Genomic DNA, 8588 nt, shown 5'->3' with positions numbered 1-8588 from the left:
CGTGGAGTGCTTTCCTTGGGATTGAATACCCAGAGTGAAGAGATGTGTGCTCAGTATTTATTTCACCTTTGTTTAACCAGGTAGACTAGTTGAGAACAAGTTCTCATTTGCAACTGCGACCTGGTCAAGATAAAGCAAAGCAGTTTGACACACGAGAGTTACACAAACATACAAGAGTTACACATGGAATAAACAAACATACAATCAATAATACAGTAGGAAAATCTATATACAGCATGTGCAAATGAGGTGGGATAAGAGAGGTATGGCAATAAATAGGCCATGGTGGCAAAGTAATTACAATATAGCAAATAAAACACTTGAATGGTAGGATGGGCAGAGGATGAATGTGCAAGTTGAGATACTTGGGTGCAAAGGAGCAAGATAAATAAATACAGTATAGGGATGAGGTATATTGGATGGGCTATTTACCGATGAGCTATGTACAGGTGCAGTGAGCTGCTCTGACAGCTGGTGCTTAAAGCTAGTGAGGGAGGTAAGAGTCTCCAGCTTCAGAGATTTTTGCAGTTTGTGGAGAGGTGGCAAAGGAAGAATTGGCTTTGGGAGTGGCCAGTGAGATATACCTGCTGGAGCGCGTGCTACGGGTGGGTGCTGCTATGGTGACCAGTGAGCTGAGATAAGGCGGGGCTTTACCTAGCAGAAACTTGTAGATGACCTGGAGCCAGTGGGTTTGGCGACGAGTATGAAGCGAGGGCCCGCCAACGAGAGCATACAGGTCGCAGTGGTGGGTAGTATATGGGGCTTTGGTGACAAAACGGATGACACTAATAGACTGCATCCAATTTTCTGAGTAGAGTGTTGGAGGCTATTTTGTAAATGACATCGCCGAAGTCAAGGATTGGTAGAATATTACGTTTTACGGAGATATGTTTGGCAGCATGAGTGAAGGATGCTTTGTTGCGAAATAGAAAGCCTATTCTAGATTTAATTTTGGATTGTTTAATGTGAGTCTGGAAGGAGAGTTTACAGTCTAACCAGACACCTAGGTATTTGTAGTTGTCCACATATTCTAAGTAAGAACCGTCTAGAGTAGCAGGGTAGTGATGCTGGTCAGGCGGGCAGGGATCAGTTGAAGAGCATGAATTTAGTTTTACTTGCATTTAAGAGCAGTTGGAGGCCACGGAAGGAGAGTTGTATGGCATTGAAGCTCATCTGGAGGTTAGTTAACACAGTGTCCAACGAAGGGCCAGAGGTATACAGAATGGTGTCGTCTGCGTAGAGATGGATCAAAGAATCACCAGCAGCGAGAGCGACATCATTGATGTATACAGAGCAGAGAGTTGGCCTGAGAATTGAACCCTGTGGCACCCCCATAGAGACTGCCAGAGGTCCGGACAACAGGCCCTCCGATTTGACATACTGAACTCTCGCAGAAGTAGTTGGTGAACCAAGCGAGGCAATCATTTGAGAAACCAAGGCTGTTGAGTCTGCCAATAACAATGTTGTGATTGACAGAGTCGAAACCCTTAGCCAGGTCGATGAAATCGGCTGCACAGTATTGTCTTTTATCGATGCCGGTTATGATGTCGTTTAGGACCTTGAGCGTGGCTGAGGTGCACCCATGACCAGCTCTGAAACCATATTGCATAGCGGAGAATGTACAGTGAGATTTCAAATGGTCGGTAATCTGTTTGTTAACTTGGCTTTCAAAGACCTTAGAAAGGCAGGGTAGAAAAGATATAGGTCTGTAGCAGTTTGGGTCTAGAGTGTCTCCCCCTTTGAAGAGGGGGATGACCTCGGCAGCTTTCCAATCTATGGGAACCTCAGACGATACGAAAGAGAGGTTGAACAGGCTAGTAATAGGGGTTGCAACAATTTCGCCAGATCATTTTAGAAAGAGAGGGTCCAGATTGTCTAGCCTGGCTGATTTGTAGGGGTCCAGATTTTGCAGCTCTTTCAGAACATCAGCTATCTGGATTTGGGTGAAGGAGAAGTGGGGGAGGTTTGGGCGAGTTGCTGTGGGGAGCGCAGGGTTGTTGACTGTATATTGAAAGCAGTGATGATAGTGCAGATGAAAACAGCAGGGGCAGATACATAAAAAAATTAAAAAATTGTATCTACACATTGTAATCCTAGTCGCAGGGCCAGCTCAAGGCAAAATATGTTTGTGGCTCTCCTGACAGTGGAAAGTTAGGCCTAATTTCCTGCAATTCTACACATTGTGCCATAAGGCTGAGATAATTTCATAAATGTCATGCAATTCTACTAGGGATTAAAATGTTTTCTAACGTTACAAATCGTCAGTTAACTAAAATGTTTTGCTGAATTTACTTTATTTCTAACTTCCGAAAACGTAGTATTTTGTGCCAACTGCGTCCACTCCTTCAGTGTCAAACTAAGCATGTGATTATGTTGACAGTCGCTAGGCAGCTTACTATTGACCCAGGTTTATTTGACAAAAGCAACGTCGCAAAAAAAATGGATACGTTTGATGGAAACGGAAGAGATAGGAGACATTTTCTAAAGAGCAACAACATTTGTATCCGTTCGACAGGTGGATTTGTCTATTACCAACCTTTATTGCGACAAAGATGAAAATTGTGTTTTTCATTGCCGAATCATTTGGAAGGTACGCAGGGCACGCGATGTCATCACATAACTATAAATCGCCACTTTTATTTCTAAATGCCTACTGCTTTTTTAAAATAAGGGGTAGATCAGCTTTAATATTGCAGACCGATTGTGGCTTCCATTAATGTAATTGTCGGCATCATTTCTAATATATATATATATATATAACCGCAGAACACACCAGCCCAGGAGCTCCACATTCGACATCTTCAGTTAACTAAAATGTTTTGCTGAATTTACTTTATTTCTAACTTCCGAAAACGTAGTATTTTGTGCCAACTGCGTCCACTCCTTCAGTGTCAAACTAAGCATGTGATTATGTTGACAGTCGCTAGGCAGCTTACTATTGACCCAGGTTTATTTGACAAAAGCAACGTCGCAAAAAAAATGGATACGTTTGATGGAAACGGAAGAGATAGGAGACATTTTCTAAAGGTCAACAACATTTGTATCCGTTCGACAGGTGGATTTGTCTATTACCAACCTTTATTGCGACAAAGATGAAAATTGTGTTTTTCATTGCCGAATCATTTGGAAGGTACGCAGGGCACGCGATGTCATCACATAACTATAAATCGCCACTTTTATTTCTAAATGCCTACTGCTTTTTTAAAATAAGGGGTAGATCAGCTTTAATATTGCAGACCGATTGTGGCTTCCATTAATGTAATTGTCGGCATCATTTCTAATCCCATATATATATATATATATATATAACCGCAGAACACACCAGCCCAGGAGCTCCACATTCGACATCTTCAGACGACTGATAAAAACTGAGGAGTATTTACATTTGAAGTCAGAAGTTCACATACACTTAGGTTAGAGTCATTAAAACTCATTTTTCAACCACTCCACAAATTTCTGGTTAACAAACTATAGTTTTGGCAAGTCGGTTAGGAAATCTACTTTGTGCATGACACAAGTTATTTTTCCAACAATTGTTTACAGACAGATTATTTCACTTATAATTCACTGTATCACAATTCCAGTGGGTCAGAAGTTCACATACACTAAGTTGACTGTGCCTTTAAACAGCTTGGAAAATTCCAGAAAATTATGTCATGGCTTTAGAAGCTTCTGATAGGCTAATTGACATCATTTGAGTCAATTGGAGGTGTACCTGTGGATGTATTTCAAGGCTTACCTTCAAACTCAGTACCTCTTTGCTTGACATCATGGGAAAATCAAAGGAAATCAGCCAAGACCCCAGAAAAAAACATTGCAGACCTCCACAAGTCTGGTTCATCCTTGGGAGCAATTTCCAAACGCCTGAAGGTACCACGTTCATCTGTACAATCAATAGCACGCAAGTATAAACACCATGGGACCATGCAGCCGTCATGCCGCTCAGGAAGGAGACGCGTTCTGTCTCCAAGAGATGAACGTACTTTGGCGCGAAAAGTGCAAATCAATCCCAGAACAACAGCAAAGGACCTTGTGAAGATGCTGGAAGAAACAGGTACAAAAGTATCTATATCCACAGTACAACGAGTCCTATATTGACATAACCTGAAAGGCCGCTCAGCAAGGAAGAAGCCGCTGCTCCAAAACCACCATAAAAAAGCCAGACTACGGTTTGCAACTGCACATGGGGACAAAGATCGTACTTTTTGGAGAAATATTCTCTGGTCTGATGAAACAAAAATAGAACTGTTTTTCCATAATGACCATCGTTATGTTTGGAGGAAAATGGGGAAGGCTTGCAAGCTCGAAGAACACCATCCCAACCGTGAAGCACGGGGGTGGCAGCATCATGTTGTGGGGGTGCTTTGCTGCAGGAGGGACTGGTGCACTTCACAAAATAGATGGCATCATGAGGATGGAAAATTATATGCATATATTGAAGCAACATCTCAAGACATCAGTCAGGAAGTTAAAGCTTGGTCGCAAATGGGTCTTCCAAATGGACAATGACCCCAAGCATACTTCCAAAGTTGTGGCAAAATGGCTTAAGGACAACAAAGTCAAGGTATTAGAGTGGCCATCACAAAGCCCTGACTTCAATCCTATAGAAAATTTGTGGGCAGAACTGAAAAAGCGTGTGCGAGCAAGGAGGCCTACAAACCTGACTCAGTTACACCAGCTCTGTCAGGAGGAATGGGCCACAATTCACCCAACTTATTGTGGGAAGCTTGTGGAAGGCTACCCGAAACGTTTGACCCAAGTTAAACATTTTAAAGGCAATGCCACCAAATACTAATTGAGTTTACGTAAACTTCTGACCCACTGGGAATGTGATGAAAGAAATAAAAGCTGAAATAAATCACTCTACGATTATTCTGACATTTCACGTTCTTAAAATAAAGTGGTGATCCTAACTGACCTAAAACAGGGAATTTTTACTAGGATTAAATGTCAGGAATTGTGAAAAACTGAGTTTAAATGTATTTGGCTAAGGTGTATGTAACCTTCCGACCTCAACTGTATTTTCAGTAAGCTCCAGGTATATGTTCTAATTCTTCAGACATTCCAGGAACCTGCGACCAAAAACAAGCTACATATGGGCAGTACCAGAACAAGTGATCTAATGATTCTGTCTCTTCGCAGCAAAATCTGCAGAGCTGGGATGGTTGTATCCCCCATATATATATATATGGGGGATACAACGCTTTATATGGGGGATACAACCATCCCAGCTTTATATGGGGGATACAACCATCCCAGCTCTATATGGGGGATACAACCATTCCAGCTTTATATGGGGGATACAACCATCCCAGCTTTATATGGGGGATACAACCATCCCAGCTCTATATATCTATATCTCCCAGAGTGCTAAGAACCTTGGCGTGATCCTGGACAACACCCTGTCGTTCTCCACTAACATCAAGGCGGTGACCCGATCCTGTAGGTTCATGCTCTACAACATTCGCAGAGTACGACCCTGCCTCACACAGGAAGCGGCGCAGGTCCTAATCCAGGCACTTGTCATCTCCCGTCTGGATTACTGCAACTCGCTGTTGGCTGGGCTCCCTGCCTGTGCCATTAAACCCCTACAACTCATCCAGAACGCCGCAGCCCGTCTGGTGTTCAACCTTCCCAAGTTCTCTCACGTCACCCCGCTCCTCCGCTCTCTCCACTGGCTTCCAGTTGAAGCTCGCATCCGCTACAAGACCATGGTGATTGCCTACGGAGCTGTGAAGGGAACGGCACCTCCATACCTTCAGGCTCTGATCAGGCCCTACACCCAAACAAGGGCACTGCGTTCATCCACCTCTGGCCTGCTGGCCCCCCTACCTCTGAGGAAGCACAGTTCCCGCTCAGCCCAGTCAAAATTGTTCGCTGCTCTGGCACCCCAATGGTGGAACAAGCTCCCTCACGACGCCAGGACAGCGGAGTCAATCACCACCTTCCGGAGACACCTGAAACCCCACCTCTTTAAGGAATACCTAGGATAGGATAAAGTAATCCTTCTAACCCCCCCCCTTAAAAGATTTAGATGCACTATTGTAAAGTGGTTGTTCCACTGGATATCATAAGGTGAATGCACCAATTTGTAAGTCGCTCTGGATAAGAGCGTCTGCTAAATGACTTAAATGTAATGTAAATGTATATGGGGGATACAACCATCCCAGCTTTATATGGGGGATACAACCATCCCAGCTCTATATGGGGGATACAACCATCCCAGCTCTATATGGGGGATACAACCATCCCAGCTCTATATGGGGGATACAACCATCCCAGCTTTATATGGGGGATACAACCATCCCAGCTCTGCAGATTTTGCTGCGAAGAGACAGAATCATTAGATCACTTGTTCTGGTACTGCCCATATGTAGCTTGTTTATATATATATATATGCAAGAATTTTATATAATTTAAATGGGAAAAATTCTACGTTTTGAATCCGGCATCGTTTTGTGTATCAGTTCATAAACCATGGGCCATAGAATGTGACATTTATTTTACAGTACAAGGGGTGGGTCATGTGAAAATATTTTTTACTTGGGGAGAGGGGTGTTCCATTTTTTATGACCTCTCGAGATGGTCTCGGTTCGGGTTCGCTTCGGGGGTCTGAGTTTCTTTGTAGTGTTCACATTGCACTAAAAATGTTCACAAAAATTGTCTGAAACTGTGAAAACCCCCTTAAAACACAGCTGGCTACCACTACCCCATTCATAGACGCTAACTACCTTTAGTGTATTTTGATGACGTTATCTTTTTTAAATATTTTTTTTAAGTTATCTTCTTGCGGAGGGACTTTTGTTAAGACGTTCAATCTGAACGTGAACATGCATCACTTGCGGTATGGTTTTGGAAACATAAGGAACGTATCATTCATAATCAGCAAGAATATTTTTTTCTAAAAACAGAAGGTTAAGTTACTACACACCTTTATGAGTTTAGTGAATCCGCCAGATCAGAGGCAGTAGGGATGACCAGGGATGCTCTCATGATAAGTGTGTGAATTAGACCATTTTGCTGTCTTGCTAAGCATTCAAAATGTAATGAGTACTTCTGGGTGCCAGGGAAAATGTATGGAGTAAAAAGTATATCATTTTCTTTAGGAATGTAGTGAAGTAAAAGTTGTCAAAAATATAAATATTAAAGTAAACTACAAATCCCCCCAAAAACTACTTAAGTGGTAGTATGAAGTATTTTTACTTAATTACTTTACACCACCGCCCACACAGTCATTTCTCCACATCACAGTGCGTTTACAGAAGAAAGACAGAGGCGACCAACTGTGCTAATTAGCTATCTAGCATGCTCCAAACACTTGTGTGTAATGGAAGAATGCCGCCAGACACGTGTCTGAAAACTATCTGTCTGCTGCAACTTTGATGAAGCCGGTTTGCATTTGTGAAATTATTTTGATGTGATATTAAAGTAAAGGGCTTTTTGTTTCTAGAACTGTAATGCAATTGAGAATAGATTCACTTTTAGATGGAGTATTTGGCAGTCTACCTCTTAAAATAACATATAAGGTCCTTGGATTTTAAGGAGTAAAGTTATGCTGACCTACACGTCTTAGAGTACATTATTGGACTAGACTACCACATGATTATTGTTTGCTAAAATTGTACATTACATTTTCTTGTTTTTTTTATACTGTGGACATGATCATCCACAAACCTGCTGAAACAAAATCAAACAACACTTTAGTTGTAAATTAAAAGTGCTATATTCACTGTACAGGCCAGGGCACACAGATATGCTGCAAATTCAAAGGACTTCCTCATTTCTTTTTCTAGGTTAAAAAAAGCTACAAGTAACTGTGGAAATGCAGTGTGAAAACACACAAGAAAACAGCACGACCTGCGTGTGTAATAAAAAAAAAAACTAATTGTACATATGCTTCCCTCGATCAGAAAGCCGTTCTAGTCAATGGGTTAGAAGCATATTGCAGGGAGGAAGGTGTGATGACGCACCACTGCCTGACTGGGACTCAACGTTTGGTTGACCTCCTGCAGGGCCTTGACATCCTCCAACACATTATGAGCCTCAAACGTCTTACTGAGAAACACCCCCCACAATGTTTTGCTTCAGAAGTAGCTACAATTCATATAGGCTATATCTCAATCGATTTAAAAACAACTTTCTTTTCTGGTGCTGAGGTGCTCCTATACACTTTTTTTGCACCAGTGTTACCAATAATTTGTTTTAATTAGAGCCCTTCCCCCACCAGACAGAGTACCTAGCCAGTCTATGAGCAAACAGCTCCTTACTAATCAAGAACATATCTAGGAAACCAGACAATTCTTCCTTGAACCAATGCCTCAGGGAGCATTCCCCTAGAGCCCTGGCCAGCACGTTGCAGTCGAAGCACCTGCACCATCCCTCCAGTGAAGCATAGTGGTGGCAGCATCATGCTGTGGGGATGTTTTTCAGCAGCAGGGACTGGGAGACTAGTCAGGATTGAGGAAAATATTAATGGAGCAAAGAACAGAGATCCTTGATGAAAACCTGCTCCAGAGCACTCAAGACCTGACTGGGGTGAAGGTTCACCTTCCAACAGGACAAGAACCCTAAGCACACAAGCCAAGACA

The sequence above is a fragment of the Salmo salar genome, chromosome ssa10 (genome assembly GCF_905237065.1).
Source record: "Salmo salar chromosome ssa10, Ssal_v3.1, whole genome shotgun sequence".
Taxonomy (NCBI): Eukaryota; Metazoa; Chordata; class Actinopteri; order Salmoniformes; family Salmonidae; genus Salmo; species Salmo salar.
Note: the sequence above shows the minus strand (reverse complement) of the source record.